Here is a 23,638-nt window from a genome sequence, read left to right on the forward strand (position 1 = left end):
GGAGGGGATGTGGGAAAACTGGGACATGAATACATTGTTAGTGGAATTGTGAACTGATTCAGCCATTCTGGAGAGCAATTTGGAATTATGCCCAAAGAGCTAAAAAACTGTGTGTCCCCCTTTGACCCAGCAGTGCTTCTACTGGGCTGATATCCCAAAGGGATCTTAAAGGAGGAAAAGGGCCCTACATGTGCAAAAATGTTTGTGGCAGCCCTTTTTGTAATGTCAAGAAATTGGAAAGTAAGTGGATGCCCATCAGCTGGAGAATGGCTGAATAAGTTATGGTCCATGAATGTTATGGAATATTATTGTTCTATAAGAAATGACCAACAAAATGATTTCAGAGAGGCCTAGAGACACTTACATGAACTGATGCTAAGTGAAGTGAGCAGAACCAGGAGATCATTGTAAACAGCAACAACAGGATTATATGATGATCATGCTGATGGACGTGGCTCTTTTTTTTTTATTAAAGCTTTTTATTTTTCAAAACAAACACATGGACAATTCTTCAACATTAGCCCTTGCAAAACCCTATGTTCCAATTTTTCCTCTCTTCTCCCACACTCTCCCCTAGATGGTAAGTAGTCCAATATATGTTAAACATAGTAGAAATACACATTAAATCCAATATATGCATACATATTTACACAATTATCATGCTGCACAAGAAAAATCAAGTCAAATCAGTAAAAAAAAAAAAAAGAAAAGAAAGAAAAGAAAAAGAGAATCAAAACAAAATGCAAAAAAAAAAAAAAGAGTGAAAATGCTGTGTTATGAACCACATTCAGTTCCCTCAGTCCTCACTCTGAGTATAGATGGCTCTCTTCATCATTGAACAACTGGAACTGGTTTGAATCATCTCATTGTTGAAGAGAGCCAGGACATGGCTCTTTCTTGCCATCTAAGGGAGGGGATGGAGGGAAGGAAGGGAAAAAATTTGGAACACAAGGTTTTGCAAAAATGAATGTTGAAAATTATGTTTTGAAAATAAAAAGCTTTAATAAATAAACAAATTATAAAACCACTAGTCTGTAGCAAAGTTAGGACTTGAATCCAAGTCTTTCTAAAACCAGAATAGGCCTCTACTCAACACAGGCACTTCATGCATTGAAATGAAGTCATTTAAACCTATTTATTAAATACATTTAATTGTTTGAGTTTGGTGTTTTCAGTTATCTCTGATTCTTTAAGTGTAATTTTATTTTTTTCTATCTTTGTTGGTCCCACATGGAATTCTCAATCTATCTCTCAGCTCTATTTCTAAAGAGAAAAAAAAATTAGAAAAGATTAACGGCTGCCTAACATATTTGTCTCCATTAAAAATGTCTGAAACAATTTACCTTGAGGTAAAAACAATCTTCATATGTTCCGCCCAGATCACTTAATTAAGAAACAGGCAAACAAATTTAAACAGCTCACCCAAGCCCTATAATTCTATGGTATGAGTCTTAGAAAGATGGGAGCAATGAGGATAATCAAAGATTTCAACATGAGCAACACTGTGTAGTGCTTACATGTAAGTAAGACACATATGTGTCTGTTCTTCTGACTTTCTGAACTTCATCAAGTCTCCACTGACTTCCCCCACTCCTCTGCTTTTCAGGTCCTTTGTATGTCTTGTCTTCTCCCATTAAAATAACAAGCTCTTTGAGGGCAGAAACTAGCTTTCTTTTTCTTGTAGTTGTATTCCTAACAGCATAGTATCTGGCATTTAGTAAGACCTTAATAAATGCTTGTTGCCTGCATAAATAACTAAAAGAAAAATATTAAGCAATTACTATTTGACAAGCCCTCTGCTAAGTGCTGGGGATGCATTTACAAAAGAGACAATGCTGTGCTCTAGGATCTTGTATTCTAATAGGGAAAATAACATATAAAGGAGTAATAACCTGAGAGGGGTCTTTTAATCTGGAAAATCACTAGGATCATGAGAGTAGCTACTGGAGTTGACTAGTCACTCCATTAGCAGCAAAAGTATTAAGCTGAGGAGAAGGGAAAGGGATAAAGGTTGGAAGGATGGGCAGCAAAAAGATGGCCCAGGTGGATAGTGAAACACTATTGGAGTCAACTAGAGAGGGTGGAAAATATGATGAACTCATTTACCAATGAGGCAGCCCTAAGGCAATTGGTCCAGTACTGAAAGATTTATAGTCTCCAACCCAAGGTAGTCTGGAGGCAGATAGATCAATCCAATGCTACATTCCAGGGAATGTAGCCATAAGCAAAGTAAGATCGTTGAACTACAATCCTTAATAGAAAATACTCTGAGATAGGAACCTGTGATAGTGCCCGGAATGGCTCTGGTATGAGTGTGCTCAGTTTACAGTGGGCTCTTAGAGGTTGTAAGATAGTTCACTATATGTGTATCAATCAATTTGCATTTATTAAGGACTTATAATGCATCACATGCCCAGTTGCGTGAATTGGTACAGGCTGATCTTAGAGCAGCACCCAGTGGTCAATCTAGTTACAAGAGCTTTACAGATCTCACCCAAGCATCCACTCTAATACAGACCTGTAAGTCTAAAATGCAGGAAGCGGTTTATCTAAATAATAATGATAATAATCTGGAGGTTTTAGTCAATTAAAAAGCTCCATATAAGTCAAGTGTGGTGGGCCAGTCAAAAAGAAAAAAAGAACATTCTGTTTTAGGCTGCATTAAGATAGACATTATGTCCAGAGAAATGATAAAAATGACAACACAAATATTATCTCATTTGATCTTTACAATAAGCCTGGGAAGTAGGTGCTATTCTCATCCTCACTTTTATAGATGGGAATTAAGAAAATTGCTTAGAGTCATATAGCTAGCAAATATCTGAGGCTGGATTTGAACTCAGGTCTTCCTGATTCTTCATCCAGCCTTTATCTTCATACCTCTTAACTGAATCCTGGATGATAATACCTCTTTACTTGTTCTAATCATAGCATCATTGGATTATCATCTCAGTTCTGGAAACGACATTACATGGACATAGATAAATAATTAAAATAGCAGCTAACATTTATATAATGCTTTAAGACTTAAAAAAACATTTTAGACATATTATTTCATTTGAGACTCAGAAAAAATCCCATGAGACAGCTGCTATTATCATCTTCATTTAACCGATGAGAAAGGCAAGGTTGACAATGGCGATGTAAATGACCCAGGGTCACACAGCTCGTAAGGCCTCTGAGATTCAAAAATACTCAGATTTTCTTGATTCCAAGCCCAGAGTTATAGTCATTAAGCCAGCTAGGTGTATCTAAAACCTAGAATGTTTCCAGAGGACAACTAGAGTGACAAAGGACTTTGAGATCATACCATATGGTGAGTGGGTGAAGTACTGGGGATGTTTAGCCTTAGTTGGACTACATGACTTCCAAAGCCACTTTTAATCTGACATTCTGTGACTAGGATCTGGACCGGACGCTACTGTTTCCTAGGTTGAGTGACCCTAGGCAAGTTACCCTTTCTGAACCTCAGTTTCCTTTTTTTGTACAATAGGGATAATAACATTAGCACTCTTTAACCTCTTTATTGTTATGAAAATAAAATGAGATAATAGACGAAAGTGTTTTGTAAACTATAGCATACTATCTGAAATGTAAGTTATTATGTTTTAAACTCAATTCTCTCTCTCTCTCTCTCTCTCTCTCTCTCTCTCTCTCTCTCTCTCTCTCTCTCTCTCTCTCTATATATATATATATATATATATGAATGCTTTCCTTGTTACATGAAGCTATTCAAGTTGTGTTTCTTGCTTTAAAAGACTTCAATCTAGGATTTATTATGGATCTGTGGTCTCATTGATGTGAGTGATCCACAGTGTAGATCATCACTAATCCATGTCTGTCCATCTTGTGGGACCCTACTCAATATTTGTCCATTGGCTTGTACCAAGGGACCCACCTGATGGACTTGGTCCATTCTTGGATTTTCTTGACATTCTGTAGCTACCAACAAAGCATATTAGCTATCCCTCATCTACCCCCCACCAGTGATTTCCCCTGTGACATCCTTTACCTCACTCCTCCTGTAGAATCCTTTATTTATGATGTAGTGAGTTCACACCTCTATGCCCTTCTGAATTGTCTATAACTTTAGTTCTTGGAAGTTGTTTAATAAGAAGAACTAGAATTTACATAGTGCCTACTGTGTGCCATGAACTGTGCTAAGGGATTTCCAGATATTATCTTGAATCAAAATTTGATTTTTTTTTCAATTATTATTTTTTTTTTTACCAAATAGATTAGATTTTTCTCTAAGAAGGCTTTTATCGTATTCAAAATGCACAAAATAATATAAACTCTCAAGGACAGGGATGGTTTTCTATCTGCTTATTTATTTGTTTTATCTTCTAATTTCCAGGCTTAGCTCAATAGCTGATAGGACAGAGCTAGTTAATGCTTCTGAATGGAATGCAATGTAAAATGAATGATAATACAGAACCCCTTGCTCTTTTGGATGGGTAGTTTATGCAGGCTCTGTTTAAATCTTCATACAAGTAGCAAGTGTTGGAAAGCTCATATGGAACAAAAAGAGGATTTTTGAAAGCTCTAAGAGGTTCTTTATCCCTTTGTCATCTTCAGCCAAGGGAATAAACAGAATCCATGTTCCTTCATTTCAGGGAAAGATATCAGCAACTTTCTGATCAGCTTGTGCACTGTTCTGACAGCCGAGTGGGATCTGAATGTAAATGTTTATTACATCTGCTGGAATGATGAAAAGTTTAATAAATGTTGTCAGGCTGACTTAGACTCCCAACCCTTTTCCTTAGCTGGAGTTGGTTTTGCAAATAGCTTTTGATTTACAAAGGTCTTGAGAGATTTGTAATTGTATTGACTAAAAGATCCAGCCAAGGAAACCACACTCACACATTATTTAAGATCAGGCTTTGTCAAGAGAGCAACTGGGAGACATTACAGTTCAATCTTTTTGCCACAGAAGTAGTGTGTCTGCAATCTCAGCTACCGTTGGGTCTTATAGTTCTTTTTTGGCCTCCATGGGGATCAAACTTTGCTTTGCTTTTCAAAGTCTGATTGCTTTGTGTTATGACAAAAAACTTAGCATATTGATTGAAACTTTGGCAAAAATAATCTGGAAGGTAAGAGAGCCCTGGTAGAATTTAAACTCCTTGAGTGGATCTATATGCTGGGGCTAAGTTGTCCTGATTGGTAAATGAGTAAATAAAAACTGATCTCAATCCCAGAATTAATCACTAACCTTGCTTCATAGACCACCTAACCTTTTCCCAGGACACCAAAGCTACCAGTATCAAATGGCTACATTAATTGCATATCTCATTTGGATGCCCAACTGTTTTTCAGCAATCTAATTTAGCAGCCTTACAAGTTGAAAAATTCTCTATAAATGTAGAAAAAGTATACACCATTATTTGAGCAGATTTACTCAGTCCTAAATTCTTGATGTAGGTATGCTACAAGATTTAAAAGCTAACTCCAAGACCAGCTTTTCCAGTTCTAAAATTTCCATATTTGCAGGGTTTTGTGTTATTGTGTTGAGTTGTATTGAGTGTTTGAGCATTGAATTGCAAAAGTGGGATTTATGTCTAGGTTCTCCAGATTTAAAATCTCATCTTGCTTCCATAACCCCACACTAATGTCAAATGATTGAATTAACAAAAATGGCATTTATTAAGTGCATACTATGTATTGCTATATTTAAAATATACAAAATGAAAGTGTACAAATAAAAATATCTCTGTGCACAGTTTTCATGATTATGAAAGTTAAGGAAATCTATGTTCTTAATGAAGGTTAAGTGCGTATGTTTGTGTGTGTGTGTGTGTGTGTGTGTGTGTGTGTGTAGAAAGAAATAGAAGAGAGAGAGAAAGGAGAAGGAGAGAGAGAGAGAGAAAGAGAGAGACAGAGACAGAGAAAAAGAGAGAGAGAGAGAGATGATAAAGAAACATGTATAAGCAAAAAATTGAATTCTGCTCACTCCTTATTTGCAATATCAGCCAGTTCAGGGGGATGCTTAATGGATTTCTTAAGCTGTTGTCTATCAGGGCAATCTAAGTAAATGACCAGTTCTGGGACACATTAGAGCATCTGCTGCCAAATACTGAACATTTATCACAAACCAGCTGCCATTAAAAGGAAAGCTCAAAGAGCAAACTTTTCTTTTTTTATCATTATTTGATGGGGATGTTAGGATACTAAGATTAGGGATGATTTCTCTGTATCAATGGAATCTTTCTGAGGAATTATAGGAGAGTTGTTAAAGTTCGATTTTAATAATCAAAATAATTTAAAATTTGGGGGGTTGTGGAATGGAATTTGGGGAGGAAGGAAGGTTTACTTCACATTCTCTAACCTAAGACATTGGTAAAATTCCTTAAAAAAATCTATCAATGTGAGTGTGTTTTAATCCTAAATTCATCTTTCTTCTGCTGGACTATGGATTCATGGTACTTCCTCTATGTGTGACTGTAAGAAAGTCATTTAATTTCCCTGTGCTTCAGTTTCTTCATTTGCAAAATTTGTGAGTTGGACTTGTGATCCCTAATTTCCCACCCAACTTGAGTCCTAGGATTCTATAATTTTAAAAGGCAATACTTTGCCCAGAGCATTAGGGCACGAGGGCTGGAAATGAGAATGAACAATGGATTTGAGGTATAGTCAGGATACCTGGATAGGGAAGATCCTTGAAGAAAAATAGAGAATGATGAAATGAAAAGTCTTTTTAACCAATGATTTAGTAAAGAAGTCTCAGCTTTGAAGTGATTCAAGCCAGTTCCAATGGTTTTATGATGGAGAGAGCCATTTGCACCCAGAGAGAAGACTGTGGGGACCGAATGAAGGGGATTGAATGTAGATCACACATAGTATTTTCACTTTTTTGTTGTTTACTTGCATTTTGCTTTCTTTCTCATTTTTTTCCTTTTTTGATGTGATTTTTCTTGTGCAGCATGATAAACATGAAAATACATTTAGAAGGATTGCACGTGTTTGACACATATTGGATTACTTGCCATCTAGAGGAGGGGATGAGAGGAAAAGAGCAAGAAAAAAAATTAGAACAAAAGGTTTTTCAAGGGTGAATGTTGAAAACCATCTATGCATATGTTTTGAAAATAAAAAGCTTTTAAAGAAGTCTTATCTTTATCTGATTTCTAAAAGAAATAGCCATGAGCCTTTGAAACACATTCTTACTTTATTATCAACTGAACTTTAAATCCTATCTGATGTCAAGGAATAAACTAATTGATCTATGTTCTGAAATCATCTGTTTATAAGAAATTATATCATTTATGTAATCCAAATCTACTGCCTTCCAAGTCCAGAGGATTCTCTACTGGTTATAGTTTTATTTCATATTTGATATATTAACAGAAGCTAATTGGTGATACAGCAAATAGGACACAAAGCCGGTAGTCAGAAAAATCTGAGTTTAAATTGGACCCAGGCACTTACGAGTTAGATGACCTTGGGCAAGGCTATCAAACTCTGTTTGCCTCAGTTTCCCCATTGGTAAATAGAGAATAATAATAACCTACCTCCCAGAGTTGTGAGGATCAAATAAAAAACAGTTGTAAAGCATTCTGTACAATGCTTGGTACAGATTCAGGATATAAATATTAGCTATTATTATTCATTTCTCTTCACTAAATATTTAAGTTAAAAATTCAATTCAATTCTTAAAGTATTTACTTAGTACTTACTATGTGTCAAGCACTAACTACATGTTAAGGCTACTAGGACAAAAAACAAGGGAAAAAACCCAGCCCTTATAGAGCTTACATTCTACTGTTAGGATGCATACCCCACAAAATTAATTAATTTTTTGAGGAGGTTGAATATTAACAGCTGGGGAGTGGGGATCAAGAATGGCCTCGAGAGACTCTGCCAGCCTTGATGGAAGAAGATTCTTGAAGTAGGAAATGAAGAAAGAACAGTACAATGTACTGTATGAATGTGCCTAGCTGGAACGTGGAGCCCAGGTTGTAGCTAGGAGTCCAATCTCTTTGGAAAGTAGCACTAATGAAGGGGACAGATATAAGTAAAAGAGACTGATTGCTGTCCTTGGTTCTCAAGATTCTGTGTGTCCTCTGGTGGCTGATGAGTCCAATTCAAGCTCAGAAGTTCTACCCCAGGTTGGGCACAAATAGTCCACATGAACACTTGGAATGGAGATGGCTCCAAATTTGGGCATCTCATATTTCTTTTGAGCAACTGTAATTCTGTTTCACTCAGGCACAGCACTTTCTTTGATGCAGGTACGCCATGTTGGTTGCTCCTGTGCGAGCATCTCCGATGTCATGCAGTTGATTCCAAAGTCCTTGAGAGCTCAGAAGAGCTTGAGAGAGGTCTTATATCACTTTTTCTGACTTCCATGTGAGTTCTTGCTTTGTGGATATTCTCTGTAAAATATTTTTTAGGCAATATACATTTGACATTTGAATAGCATGGCCAGCCCATTGGAGTAGCAGTTTTTGCTTGGCAATTCAGCTAGGTCTAGTGCCTTATTTTTTTTTCTGTGGAAATTGGGGTTAAGTGACTTGCTCAGGATCACATAACTAGGAAATGTGAAGTGTCTGAGGCCAATTTTGAACTCAGGTCCTCCTGACTTCAGGGCTTGTATTCTAGTCATCGCATCAATTAGTTGCGCCCATCCAACTCCTTATCTTGCCAAGTCATCCTCAGAATCTTCCTAAGACAATTCAGATGGAAATGATTCAGTTTCCTGGCATAGAGCTGGTAGACTGTCCAGGAATACAAAATGAATACAAAAATGAGCTCAACACATTAGTTCTGTAGACCTTCAATTTGGTAGTCAGTCTAATGCTTCTTTTTTTATTTTTTTCAGTTTAATATTTCTTCTCTCTCCCTCATTTTCCATAGGAGCCTCCCAAAAACTGAACTAGCTGTGGCGATACATGAGTCAATCTCATCATTTATGTGAATGTTCCTAGAAAGTATATTGCCAAGGTGAGCGAACTTATCCACAGCATTCAAAATTTCTCCATTTGTACTAACCAATGGTTTCACATATGCATAAGATGGTGCTGACTGGTGGAGAACCTCTATTTTCTTGGTGTTACTTGTCAGGCTAAAATTAGCACAAGCAGCAGAGAATCAATCCCTACTCTGCTGCATCTCAGCTTCAAAGGCTGCACTGAGTGCACAATCAGAAAAACACACAATAAGATTGTAGATCACCTTAAAAGTCAGGACATGGAGATTTTTTTTTTTAAATCCTAGAGGGATAAGATATGCTTTACTCCCTATGGATTTCAAAATAATTTTGTCATGTATCAACCAAGAAGTATTACTTATTAAGTCTTTTTCATGTGGCAGTCATTGAAGATAACCAAAAAAGGCAAAAACAGATTTCCTTTCCTCAAGGAGTTAACATTCTAATGGGTGAGACAACATGCAAAATGCACATATAGTTTACACACAGTGAAAATGGAAAATAATCTCTATGGAAAGGCACTGAAAGGGAAGGGGGATGTCAAGGAGAGAGGTGGGAACAGGAAAAAGGTGTCCTGAAGAAGGAGGAGACTTGAGCCGAGTCTTGAAGGAAGCCAGAAGGCAGAGGTGCAGAGTGAGATCACTCTGGCTCTATAGCACTCTACCACATTTATTATAAAACCTTTAGCATCTCCCTAGTGCTAAGGTTCCGTGTTCTGTGAAAGCAGAACTCTTCATAGCAGGTATTAGTGCTCTTTTTCTTCCTCAATGTATTTTTTATTTAGACATGATCTCCCCACAGAACCACAATGTTGGAGATCACAATTAGTCAGGCAGATGGTTCAATGAATAGAATGCTTGACTTGGAGTCAGAAAGACCTGAATTTAAGTATTTAAATTAAAAACAAGCCTTATCCCGGAGAAACAAAGTAAAAATGTGGCTTATTCTGATCAGAATGTTGTTTGCTTTCAGAAAGCAAGTCTAACAAATTCTCAGGCCAATGGACTGAATTTGGGGCTACCTTCTGATGACTTTTCCTCTTTCACTTCCTAATCCTCCTTTCTTCCACCCTCAACATATAGATATGCTCACCAAGCACAGGGATCTCTTCCCTCTGACACTACCACCAGTGATTGTTGCCAGGACTGAATTACCCTCCAGTTAACTCCAGAGCTACAGTGTGGTCCAATGATTCGATGCCCTTCTCAAATGCTGAAAGCCACAGTTCCATTTCTGAGTCATCAAAGCCCATAACAAGATAGCAGATCCTTTTATGAGCCAAAAATCTTATAAAGACTGAGTTTATGGTGCCATTCACCCTATAACTTAGCTGTTATTTCCCTCCTGGATATCCATTGAGTGGTAGCCTGACAATTCTCAGGGCTATCATAAAAGCAGTGGGTGGGATTCATGAGAGAATTCTGACTTTTGAAGGACAGATTATAGTTGTTCCTGGATCTTTCCCCTCCCCTTTCCTGCTAATTGGTTAGAAGTGCTCTTTTTGACCAAAGCTGATCTTTTCACAAATGTCCACTTCTGTATATTATTTATAAGCAGACTCTTTTTGAAGAATTGACTCTTTTTTCTTTCTCAGTGAAACTTGGTTTCAGGGATGTAAATACTTTGAAAAGAAGGAACATTACTTATCTTCATTGTTGTTAAGTGGAGATGACTCATTTCTACTTCTAGGTCTTTGTTCTTAGCTGAAATGCCCCTCTTCTTCCTGCCAATCAGTCACAAAATCACAAAATCAGCTGTTAAAGCTGTCAAAGAACAGTTAATGCAATGCTATCTGAAAAAGAATCTCCATCACAATATGTCTAATAAGTGGCTATGAGAAACATTAAGGGAGAAACTCTTACTTTCTAAGGAAAGAAGGAAGGGAGAGAAGAAAGAAGGAATAAAAAGAAAGAAAGAAGGAAGGAAGGAAAGGTTGGGGAAGGGAGGAAGTGAGGAAGAAAGGGAAAAAGGGAAAAAGGAAGGAAGAAGGAAGGGAGGAAGTGAGGAAAGAAGGAAAGAAGGAAAAAAGGAAGGAAGAAGGGACAGAGGAAGGGAGGAAAGAAGGGAAGGAGGAAGGAAGGAAGAGAGGAAGTAAGGGAAGAAAAAAGGAAAGAAGGAAAGGAAGGAATGAGGGAGGAAGTGAGGAAAGGAGGAAGAGAGGAAGAAAGGAAGGAAAGAAGGAGGGAAGGGAAGATGGATGAAATTAAACATTAAGTGCCTACTATATGTGCTAAGCACTTTACAACTATTATTGAATTTGTTCTTCTACCTGGGAGGTAGGTGTTATTATTAATCCCATTTTATAGTTAAGAAAACTGATATAGGAAAAGGTTAAATGACTTGTTCAGGATCATCTTAGTGACCCTGGTCACAATTAATGTCTGATTCAGGATATGAAATCAGATTTTCTTGCTTTTAGGTCAAGGAGCCCATTCTGCTTTTAGATATTTCTAAGTGTTAGGAAGTTTTCTCTTACCTGAAGTTTAAATAGTGTCATTATGGAACTTTCTCCTGTTTCTTCTAATTCTGGAACCAAACAGAATCAATCAAATCCATATTCCATATGGATTTAAGAACTTAGGAAGATAGATGTGTTGTCCCTAAGTCTGCTTTTCTCCCACATTTCTTTGACCAGTCCTCACATCGTGTGCTCTCAAGGTCTCTCACCATCCTATTGACCCCACTTTGGACAATCCTTCTACTTATGAATATCTTTCCTAAAAGGTAGTGTCAAAATATGAAAGCAATTAATGAAAACTTATTCTGACCAGCACAGAGTACATTCAGACCATCACTTATCTCCTCCTGATTGCATGCAGCCCAAATCCATGAAAGTTTTATTTTTACTGCCCTATAACATTGTTCACTCACATTATGCTTATAGTTCACTAAAACTCTTAGATTTTGTGTGTGTGTGTGTGATGGAGTACTATTTACTCCTGTGTCCCCACCTTGTAAATCTATGTTGATTTTTTATAACACTTCTTATTTTCAAAACACATGCATAGATAAATTTCAACATTTAGCCTTACAAAATCTTGTGTTCCAAATTTTTTCCCTCCCTTCCCCCAGCCTCTCAGATGGCAAGTAATCCAATATAGATTAAACATGTGCAATTCTTCTATACATATTCTTCTATACATATACATATACATATACATATACATATTCATATACATATACATATACATATACATACTTCTATACATATTATCATGCTGCCCAAGAAAAATCAGATCAGAAAGGATCAAAAAAATCAGGAAAAAAAGAGAAAGAAAACAAAATGCAAGCAAACAACAACAACAAAAGTTAAAATACTATTTTGTGTATTTTGTGTACTATGTTGTGATCCATACACAATCCCCACATGTCCTCTCTCTGAGTGCAAATGACTCTCTCCATCAAAAGACCACTGGAACTGGCCTGTTTCACTGTGCTATTGAAAAGAGCCATGTCCATCTGATGTTGATTTTTTGGATTCAAGTTTAAGATTTTACATTTATCCCTCTTAAGTGTTATATTATTAGATCTGTCCCAGTGTTAAGATTTTTTGGATCCTTTGACTAATCTATGTGTAACTTACTTTCAGAATCCTTCATCATTCTAGTGGATGTTCTCTAGCTTGTCAAATTCTTGAAACAGTTCTGAGAACTATTTCAGGAAGTTCCCTCCTCTCCTTCCACATCCTCTACAGTTTTCTTGCCAGTTCCTCAATATCCACACCAGAAACCATTCCCTAGAAAAACTTTTATCCTGGAGCCCCACTCTCCTGATCTGTGACTGCTTCTTTTGGATCACTATATCAAGAAAGCCCAAATTATGCTTCATTTCACTCCCCCTTCACCAGCTTCCTCTTCCATAGTCTCCTAGTCAATCACTTTACCACCACATTTACTCTTCCCTTCCTCCCCCCTTCCTAGCAGTCTTTAAACCTTGAGCAAATTAATTCTGTCATTGTTCCCTAATTGGATGTGTTGATCTATTTCCTTCTGAGTCTCAGTCACTATCCTTATACATTTTTGGACTAAACTTCCTCTCCTTGGTAACCATTCCCCTATACATGTTGTTTTCCCTATTGAAATGAAAGTTTCTTGAGAACAAAAAAATCATCTTTATTTTTTTATTCATGTCCCCAGTATTTGGAATATACAGTGATCCTTTCCATATAATAACTTTCCCCATCATGGCTTTGATATTTCATGGGTTGACATAAGAAATTAAATGAAAATTTGGGAGAAGTTTTGCAGAAGCCACAGATGACCCAGGAAGGTCAGCGGATGACACAGAAGTCAGAAATGCATAAAATATATGTATAGTATTGTATAAAATCAAGCCAAATTTCACAGTAAGATACTGCAAATACCCCATAAAAGAGAAAGAAAAAATTCAGACTTTTTCTCTGGTATGAAGAGAGAGTCAACAAATTTTACACAGATTTTCCAGATCGCCAGAGTACTGTGTCACTAATCCATATGATATGGGGATAACTGTAATAGACACTTAATAAATGTCTTCAAATTCATTCACGGATTCAAAACAACACAGTTCTCCAGATGTGTTCTGGCCAGGGCAGACTACAGTGGTTCTGCACCTACCTCATTCAAATGTGACATTCTCAGATTTTTTTTTTTTCAGATGAACTCCGACCTAGACAAGCCTTCCACATATTATATTTATGAAGCTGACTTTTGAAACCATATAGTTCTACATACTCATTCAATTAATCTTATGTCAGAACACTCAAAATTTTTCCATCAATGAAGATATTTCTTCCAATAATTTTTAAATGTAGATGCCCATCCTATCTTTTTCACTTCTTTTATAAGTTTGTCATGGAGGGTCCATCCAATCTGCTACATCTCTTATTTGCTTTCTCTTAATACTGTGATATTTCATGTAGACCACACAGGATACTCATCAGTTACATCCTTTCTTTCAGTTAGCTCTCTTTCTCTCTGTCTGTTTCTGTCTCTAAGTCTCTGTCTCTGTCTCTATCTTTCTGTGTCTCTCTCTTTCTTTTCCCCCTTCCTCTCTCTCACCTTCCCTCTTTCCCTTCCCTCTCTCCCTTCCCTCTCTCTCTCTCTCTCTCTCTCTCTCTCTCTCTCTCTCTCTCTCTCTCTCTCTCTTTCTCTCTCTCCTCTTTCCTCTCTTTCCTCTCCTCTCCTCTCCTCTCCACTCTTCTTCTCTCCTCTTCTCTCCTTTCCACAAAATTATTTCCTCTGGTTTTTATTCATCATGCCTTTTTGTTATGTGTTGCATCCAGTTCAAAACCACCCTATGTCTCTTCATCGAATCCCTAGTGATGCTAACTTCTAATTGATCCGAATCTGCAGTGTTTGGGGATATTTAGCTATTGTTCTTGCCATTGTCATTGTCCTTGTTGTTATTCAATTGTTTCAGGCATGTCTAACTCTTTATGGCCCCCTTTAGAATGTTTTTGGAAGAGATAATGAAGTGACTTATTGTTTCCTTCTCCAGCTCATTTTGCAGATGAGGAAACAGAAACAAAAATTTGCCTAGGAGCACACAACTAATCTTAGTTATCCAATACTGATAGAATGTTGACATTAAAAATATAGCTTATTATGAGACAGAAGTATGGGATCATTGAGGAAGTTTTTAAAACTTTTTGAAGGCAATTCAATCTTCTCCCCTCTTCTTATTTTAATTCTGATTTCAACTCACTGTCCATTCCCAATGTCTATTTAAGATATGATGTATGACCTTCCTATGTGATCTGTTTAGTTAAAAGTCTATCTAGACAATAGGCATTCTTCACCTACTTGGTTTGTCTTTTGTGAATAGTTAAACTTTTGAGTGATTGTGGATCTCATCCAAGATGTTCCCTAATGTACCAGGGATCAAGCTGATTAATATAACATCATTCATATATAGAAGTATCTGAAAGAACTCACTCTCTGGAAGCTATGGCTCTTTGACTTGGGCTGTCTACTACAGTAGCAAAAATCCCTAATGAGCATGTTTCTCTTTGTTTTATGTCTGGCTGATATTCATGATCAGAGAGTCATCAAATAAGGTTATCTCTATTGTTCTCTCTTTTACAGCATCTTATATAAATCTTGAAATATTTATGGGGTTTCATCTATCAATTCAAATACTTTTTCTACAGTCAACAAATGTTAAGCATAAGGAGATCTTCTAATCAGTCAAATGTATAACAGCAAACATGACATGTATCTACCATTATCTTGATCAAGGATGCCCTCAGTGGGAGTGTGAGATAGTCTCATAAAACTGTTTTGATGTGATAGCAGGCAGATGTCACTAGCTAATGATCTTGTCTTTGTGAGGATTTTGTTTTCCCCCACAACTTTGGTACCTTATCTCCTTCAAATATCTTGTAAATTGAACCATCAGTGCTCCCATAATAGGTTGCCTTTCCTTTCTGTACTCAATATAATCCAGTTGTTTTCTCATCTTTATTCTCTTGCCTTTTGCATTTAACCCTTTGACATCAGTTTTTACAAATAGTATAGTAACAGTAGGAATGCACATTTCCCCCCTAATACATTGGGATGACACTTTTCATTCTACCTAATCTCTGGTGAGAAGAAACTCTTGACACAATTTTTCTTTCTTCTTTCCCATCCCTCTGTTCACATAGGGTATCATACTCTTACGTGTAATTCTCTGTCCAAAGAAATATGTTTTGGTCACTGAAATTTCCCAAGATCTGCTGGGATTTACAGACTAGATTTCTTTAAGAACCATGCCTTAAAACCAATCCATTCTGGTTCTCATTAATTGACCAATAATAGGTCCCAGTTCAAATCCCACTTGGTCACTATTTAGGACCCGATGGACTCAGAGTAAATGTAAATAGCAATTGTTTCTATTTGGGTCAGAACCCTAGAGGATTTTTCCTACCAGACAGAAATTTTTTTTGGACTAGATAAAAAGGTTATTCTTTCCCTCATTTCTTACTTAATCTTAGTCACTGAGTGGTCATTGCCTCAGTCCCTATTAAAAACCTTAGCTTTAAAAAGTCAAGGTCGCCCACTTCATCTCTAGTCATCCTGATCTCTATCTGGCCAATGCACCCAGATGGCTCTAGAGAAGAGTATAGGCTGATGACATTTTACAATCCTCCCTCACTTAAATTCAATTCACTTACAAGTCATGGTATCCCTTCCTTCTTTGAGAAAGAAGGACAAACAACATAGCACTGATCCCACCAAGCACAAGTTCAAATTTACCATTACTATCGACCGAGTCTTCATTTCAGCTACAGGTGGGCTGGATTCTAAAACTCGGTCCTTATCCCTGGTACCACAATATTGGGCTAGTTGCAAACCCAGCATGGACTTGACTCCTAGGCTCCTGGTCACCTGAATTCTCAAATGTTGCACTTGAAGCTCACAAGGTTTTAGCTTCTAATCTACCCACTTAGGATGAAAAAAAAAAACAATCTATCATATTTCTCATGTATTCCTCTGTTCATTGACTACCACTCCTTTATTTGGTGTACAGTTTCCCCTAATATTTTGAGATAACACTTCCTGCATTCATTCATTCATTCATTCATTTGTTAGTGCCATTTCTATTTCCTATATAAGTATATCCAAGACATGTAAGTGAATTGGATTTGTGAGGGAGGATTGTAAAAAGTCACCATATATGATATTCAAAATCAAAGTATGGTAACTCTACTTTATTTGATGATGAAAACGGCTTGTTAGCAAAATCTCTTTCATCTTTCATTTATTTGTGGGCTGTTGTCTTTTTTTTTTTCCAATTTCATCCTTACATGCTCTCTGGATGACTTTATTTTGTTGGGTCTCTTGACAGGCTTTCTTTAAACTGATTTTACTTTCACTGCTTTTTTCTGTTTTATGAGATAATACTTCTCATATTCTACACTAACAAAATGATATTCTAAATTGGGGTTGTCCTTGATTCCCATATCTTTCTTCTTGACTGATAAATCAAGTGTATGCTAACTACCATGCTTTTTATCCTCCTCAATCACTTCATTATGTAATGCCAGAGAAACTAAGACAAGATAGAAACTGGAGAGTTTTTATTATTTTATTTGGATTTCTGAGAGGGAGAGATTTTCTGGGACCAAAGGATCCATTTTGGCAGGGTGAGTGAGCACTGGTCATTCTGATAAGTTGGAAAGTCTGGACTCATGATGTCTAAGATAAAAGGTCTTTCTCCTTATCTGGGATTAAACATTTACAGTTTATAAACCCTAAATTATATCAATCCTAATGGTCAGGAGGAGGGGGTTGCAACCAGGGGGTTTGAGGCAAAACAATTCAAGGAACTGAGGCAGGACAATTTAGGGAAACTGAGGCAGGACAATTAGGGAAACTGAGGTAGGACAATTTAGGGAAACTGAGGCAGGACAATAAAAGGAAACTGTGGCACAACACTTTAAAGCAATTGATTTATTCTGTATGAAAGTATTACAATCAATATAAATGCCTTTTTTTTCCTATTCAGTTTCCCCTCTCTGCCTTTTGTTACCAATAACTAATTTAAGTAGATTGGATGGGACCTGATTCTTCTAGGATAAAAACATAATCTCCTCTATTCAGCATTTAAAGCTCTTCATAACCAGATTATTTCTTCCCTACTTTGTTAGTCAACATTATTCCCATTCACATGCTCTCTGATTGAGCTATACCGATCATTTGTAATTCCTCAGACATCATCTCAAGATATCTCCTATATCTTCCCTTTACCCTGTCTGACCCACATGCATGGAATGCTCTGCTCCTCAATCTCTATCTCTTAGTTCCCTGATTTCTTCAAAATTCAGCTCATATTCTATCTTCTGCAGATCTTTTCTCAACCCGGTCCCCCAGCAACTTTGGCATTACCTCCTGTCATGAACAATCTTTGTTCTGAGCTTACTATCCCAAGTCAAACTAGCTAAATTTTTCATTCAGGGCTCTTGGGGCATCCCTTGGAGGTTGGGATATTATTCTCTACTGATATTGACTTGAACCTCCATTACAAGTGTGTTACTCCTACTATTAATCATCAATGACTAGCATTCACTGTCATTTAAATCCTTTACATCGATCGGTTTTTAGGGATATTTATTTCAAATATATAACAAGAAAAGGAGTATAAACCTCAGGGACAAATTATTTCATATCCCACATCAATGTCTAAAGAATGGAAGAATGGGGCAGCTAGGTGGCTCAGGGGTTAGAGCACCAGCCATGAAGTCAGAAAGGACTTGAGTGCAAGTCTGGCCTTAGACACTTAACACATCCTAGCTGTGTGATCCTGGGCAAGTCATTTGACCCCAATTGCCTCAGCAAAGAAGAAGAAGGCAAAGAAGAAGAAGAAGAAGGCGAAGAAGAAGGCAAAGAAGAAGGCGAAGAAGAGGAAGAAGAAGAGGAAGAAGAAGAAGAAGAAGAAGAAGAAGAAGAAGAAGAAGAAGAAGAAGAAGAAGAAGAAGAAGAAGAAGAATGGAAGAATGGAAAGAATGAATTCCAGCTTAGCACAGTTTCTGCATAGTATTGATCTAGCCTGGTTCAAATCTAAATATGACATTGCTGTTAGATGAGTCCTTGCCTTAGTTGTTACTGGGCTAGATTCTAAAATTTGTTATTTTCTCTTTGGGGCACCAGTGCTGAACTGATTGAAAATCCTGACTCAGCCCTCAGACTCCTGAATGTTTTGCTTCCTGATCTTTTGAAACTCACAAAGTCATGGCTTCCAAATCTTTCACCTAAAATGGAGACCATCAGAGAACTTAGGCCCATATCCACAGAGCCATATGTCAGCATCAGAGGTTCAAAGCCTTTACCCTTAAAGCATTTTCTCTCCCTGGATATTACCCAGAAGGAAGAAATCAGCTAAAGAGAAATCAAACCAATACAGGGAAAAGGACAAAACTGACCTTTTGGGAAATTCCTTGGTCCTGGTTTGGCAACTTTAGATGATTGAAGAGTCTGCAGTCCATCTTGTGGTCAACAATTGAAACTGGATTGGAGAATATCTACTCATGCACCAAAGTCTTTCCAAGGCCATGGTTTTTTTTTTTTAATATTTTAAATTTTCAGTTTTAATTTCACTTAAATAAATATCTTTTTTTAAAAAATAACTTTTGATTGACAGAACCCATGCCAGGGTAATTTTTTTAACAGCATTATCCCTTGTACTCACTTCTGTTCCGATTTTTCCCCTCCCTCCCTCCACCCCCTCCCCTAGATGGCAAGCAGTCCTTTACATGTTAAATAGGTTACAGTATATCCTAGATACAATATATGTGCGCAGAACCGAACAGTTCTCTTGTTGCACAGGGAGAATTGGATTCAGAAGATAGAAATAACCCGGGAAGAAAAACAAAAATGCAAGCAGTTTGTATTCATTTCTCAGTGTTCTTTCTTTGGGTGTAGCTGCTTCTGTCAAGGCCATGTTAATATATGTCATCATGGCTCTTCCAGAAGTAGCCCCTTCCCCACTCTTCCATATGTGGAATGGAATATGCTGAGTCAATAATGGCCCCTATTCAGGCTCCTAGACCAGTTCTCCATTACCCTTTCATCTACTCTTTTTATAATCTTGTATTTGTCAATTTATTTATATGTCACCTCTATCAGAATACAACACATAATCATTAAGCACCTATTATGTTAGGCACAGTGTTAAGTCACAGGGGATAAAAATAAGAAATATAGTTCCTGCCCTCAAGGAGTTTACAATCTAATGCAGAAAGACAACACACGAAAGGAAACTGACAATGGGTGGAGGGTTGGAAGATAGGAACTTGAACTGGTGCAACTGCAGTTGGTACTAAATGAAGAGTTATCTGGGTTATTTTTATTTTCTGAATCCAATTCTTCCTGAGCAACAAGAGAACCGATCAGTTCTGCACACATATATTGTATCTAGGATACATTGTGACATATTTAACATGTTATGAGACTGCCTGCCATCTGGGGGAGGGGATGGAGGGAGGGAAGGGAAAAGCCAAAACAGAAGTGAGTGCAAGGGACAATGCTGTAAAAAATTACCCAGGCATATGTTCTGTCAATAAAAAGTTATAATAATAATAATAATAATAAAAAGGCAAGGGGGAGTTACCTGGATATCTGAGCTTTCTTTATATGGAAATTTAGGGAGGAATTTTTTTTGCTCTGCCCTCTAGCCCTCCAATCAGAGAGCCAGAGAATCCTGAGGAAATTAATGAAGTATGAATACTAAAGATGCTGCAATCTCCCTCATGATTAGTTTCCCAGTGATAAACTTTTTTTTTCCAGAGGACCTGATGATGATGGAGTCAGAACTGGGAGTGCAGCTGGTGGGAAATGAAGGATGAAAAATCCTTGAAGGCTTCTCTCTCTCTTTTTGTATGTGACCAACACATAGTAAATTCTTAATTCAGGCTTGTGAACTGACTGATCGATTGTTGATTTGTGTTCATTACACATCACATCTTTTCCCCATTTTATTGTTCCTTCTAGCTATGTGCATTTTTTTTCTTTTTGCTATGATCTGACTATGACATGACTGATGCAGACCTCAGGTAATGGTGGGCACTAAATGTTAAGGTGCAGTCATGTGAAGAATTCACAATGGCCACTCTGTTTGACAAAAGGTAGGTTTATTTAAGGGAAGAGGTTACAGACAAAATGAGAGGTACAATAGACATCAGGAACGGTAAATACGAAAGAGACTTGGGAGAGCATAGAAAGGGGTTTTATAGAAAAGGCATGTTCCCTAATGGAACTTTCCATTTACTAGGAAAAAGGAACTACCCCTGAGGCTGGGGCATGCCCTCAGCTGGCTGGCTAAATTCTGAAAGGGGCTTAGCTCTCTAAAAGAGTTAGTTATCTGTAAGGAAGAGAAGTAGGGTTGGGAAGCATAATGCAGTTAGGAGAGAGACCATGTGGCATGGGGGAAGGGAAAGGAGAAAGGAAAGAGGCAGGGAAAGGGAAGAGAATGGGGAAGGAAAAGGAGTAAGAGGAAGGGGAAGGGAAAGGGAAAAGAAGAAGGAAAAGAGGAAGAGAAAGGGAAAAGGGGAAGGGAAAGGGGAAAGAGTAAGGGAAAGGGAAAGGGGAAGGGAAAGGGGAAAGAGGAAGGGGAAGGAAAAGAGAAAAGGGAAAAGGGAAGGGGGAGGGGAAAGACATCATGCACAAGGCAGAGTGCCATGGCAGAGTTATCCAAAGGATGACAGTGGCTATGGCATGGGCCATTAGTGAATTTATAGGGAAAATTTAGTCTCAGGGACTTGACATAACTTGAATTTCTGACTGGATTACCTCCACAGAGGGTGGAACCACAGAACGAAATTGATTTTGATTATCAGAGCCTTCTTATTGTCTGTCTGCCCCAGGGAATAATTTTCATCAATTTCTCAGTTTCTCTCTGCCAACCACACCCATCATTCAGGACCTCATCACTCAGACAGCTGATTCAGGAATGACACCTACACAAGTAACAATAACTTCCCATCTTTTAAACTAAAATTTTAAACTAAAACTGCTGTAGTGTGTGTGTGAGAGAGAGAGAGGAGGGGGGGAAAGGAAGGAGGCAAGGAGAGAGACAGCAAGAGACAAACACACACACACACACACACACACACACACACACACACACACACAGATTTGGTGCTCACCAAATCCAGTGTGTTCTGGTTCTTTTCTCAAAGTATTCATGATGTATACAAGGTTCCTGTGAGTCCATAAATATTTGTCTGTCTCATTATTTATGCTTAATCCATATTTAAGAGAATTTTTGGCCTTGTAATTATTATTTGATAAGTATTTATTAAATTGAATTAAATTAGGTCCAATATTCTGGGCTGTTGAGATTCATTCAGACCTTAATTTTGTCATTCAATATATTAGCTCTATCTCTTCTCCTCAGCATTTATTCATTTGCCAACTTGATATGCATGTTATCTGTGTGTTAGTGCAGGGCACTAATAAAATTATTAAATAGAACATATCTAAGGACAGATTCCTTGGAAACACAGCCACAGACCATCTTCCACATAACATGAACCCAAATGGATATTTAGGATTTAGTCATTCAAGAAGCTTGAGGTTGAAATATCACTGTTATCACCTAGCTCCCATCTTTCCATCTTTTCCACGAGAAGAACAATAATCAACAACTCTCTAGTGAGTATCTATGAGGGGAAAGCAGTGTGCTAGCTAAACCAAACCTTACTCATCTTTCAAGTTCCATCTCAAGTCCCATCTAGTGATCACCACATGAAATGTTCATACTTTAAGAGAACTTAGGTCTAGATATGGATAAATGTTTTCTGTAGAAAACATTCAATTGTAGAATCATTGAGGACTAGAGTTGCCTCAAAGATCATCTAGAAAAACTTCCTCATTTTGTAGACCGACAAGGAAATAGACCAAAGAAGGAAAATTATTTCTCGAAGAGAACACAGATAGTAAGTGACAGAAGGGAGATTGAATCTTGGTCCTTTGACTCCAAATTAAGAATTGTTGATTTTCTTCCCCCCCACACACACTACAGCAGTCTTTGCATTTTTAAAAAATTTCTTCTCAGTTTCAGTCTCCAGCTTTCCTACCATTTCTTTCTGAATAGAATAAGAATAAATACAGTAAAAATTTCTTCTTTCATCTAATCTCCATTTTCCAGGAAAATCAGCAAAGGAAATTATATTACCCTAAAGTTGTATTAGGCTATCTTTTCAATATACGATCCATTTATGTAATAAAGATAACATGCTTTTGTAATGGAAAGTTTTATGCTTCTGTACACGGAAATAATTCACATTAGTGCCAAGTTAGAGCTGATCGGCGTGATTACTATATTAAATGGGTCCATTTGGCATTCATCCTCATTTAATAACTCATGAGAGAACAGAAAGAAATGGAATCCTTTCATGCCATGGATACTTAGTGCTTGTCAGGTAACTTCCATTTCTGTCAGGGTTTTCTAGAGTGATCTTACCTTGTGATGTCAGTGATTTTTTTTAGGGTGCTTTAGGTTACCTTTGATCACTCTTTGCATAATTGGACCTTTTAAAGAACATGGATTAATCTGTCGAATGAAAGGAATAAAAGAAGCCCTATTAAGTAGTTACACCCTCTCCTTTTCATTTTATTGTCAAGCATTCCTGAACAAACTCAAAGTAATTATTTTTAAAAAGTGGCAGAGCTTTCCCCTCCATGTGATACTCCACCCTGGCTCCTAGTAGAGTTGTGGATTTGGATAGCTGATAATTCTCAGCAAACAAAAATACTGTGAGTCATCCCATGGAGGGGACAGGCTCTGCCTTTTTTCCAAAAATAATTACCAGAGGAATACAAATTAAAACAACATTGATACCTTATTTTATACCAATCAAATATAACCTATAGGCAATATTAACCAAAATGATTGAAGGGAAATGTTGTTGGGGTTGTGGATAAATGTTGGAGAGGATGTGGAAAAAATGGGACACTACTTTCTTGCTGGTGGAATTGTGAACTGATCAAACCTTTTTGGAAAGCAATCTGGAATTATGCTCAGGGAATTATTAAACTGCCTATACCCATTGACCAAGCAATACCATTATTAGATCAATCTCCAAGAATGATTAGAGAAAAAGGAAAAGTACCTATATAGTCTAAAATGTTTGCATTGATTCACTTTGTGGTGACAAAGAACTGGAAATTGCAAGGATGTCCGTATGTGTGTGCATATGTATATATGTAAAACCATTCTATACATAGTTCTATTTACCGATCTTTCTCTGGA

The sequence above is a fragment of the Antechinus flavipes genome, chromosome 1, assembly GCF_016432865.1.
Source record: "Antechinus flavipes isolate AdamAnt ecotype Samford, QLD, Australia chromosome 1, AdamAnt_v2, whole genome shotgun sequence".
Lineage (NCBI taxonomy): Eukaryota > Metazoa > Chordata > Mammalia > Dasyuromorphia > Dasyuridae > Antechinus > Antechinus flavipes.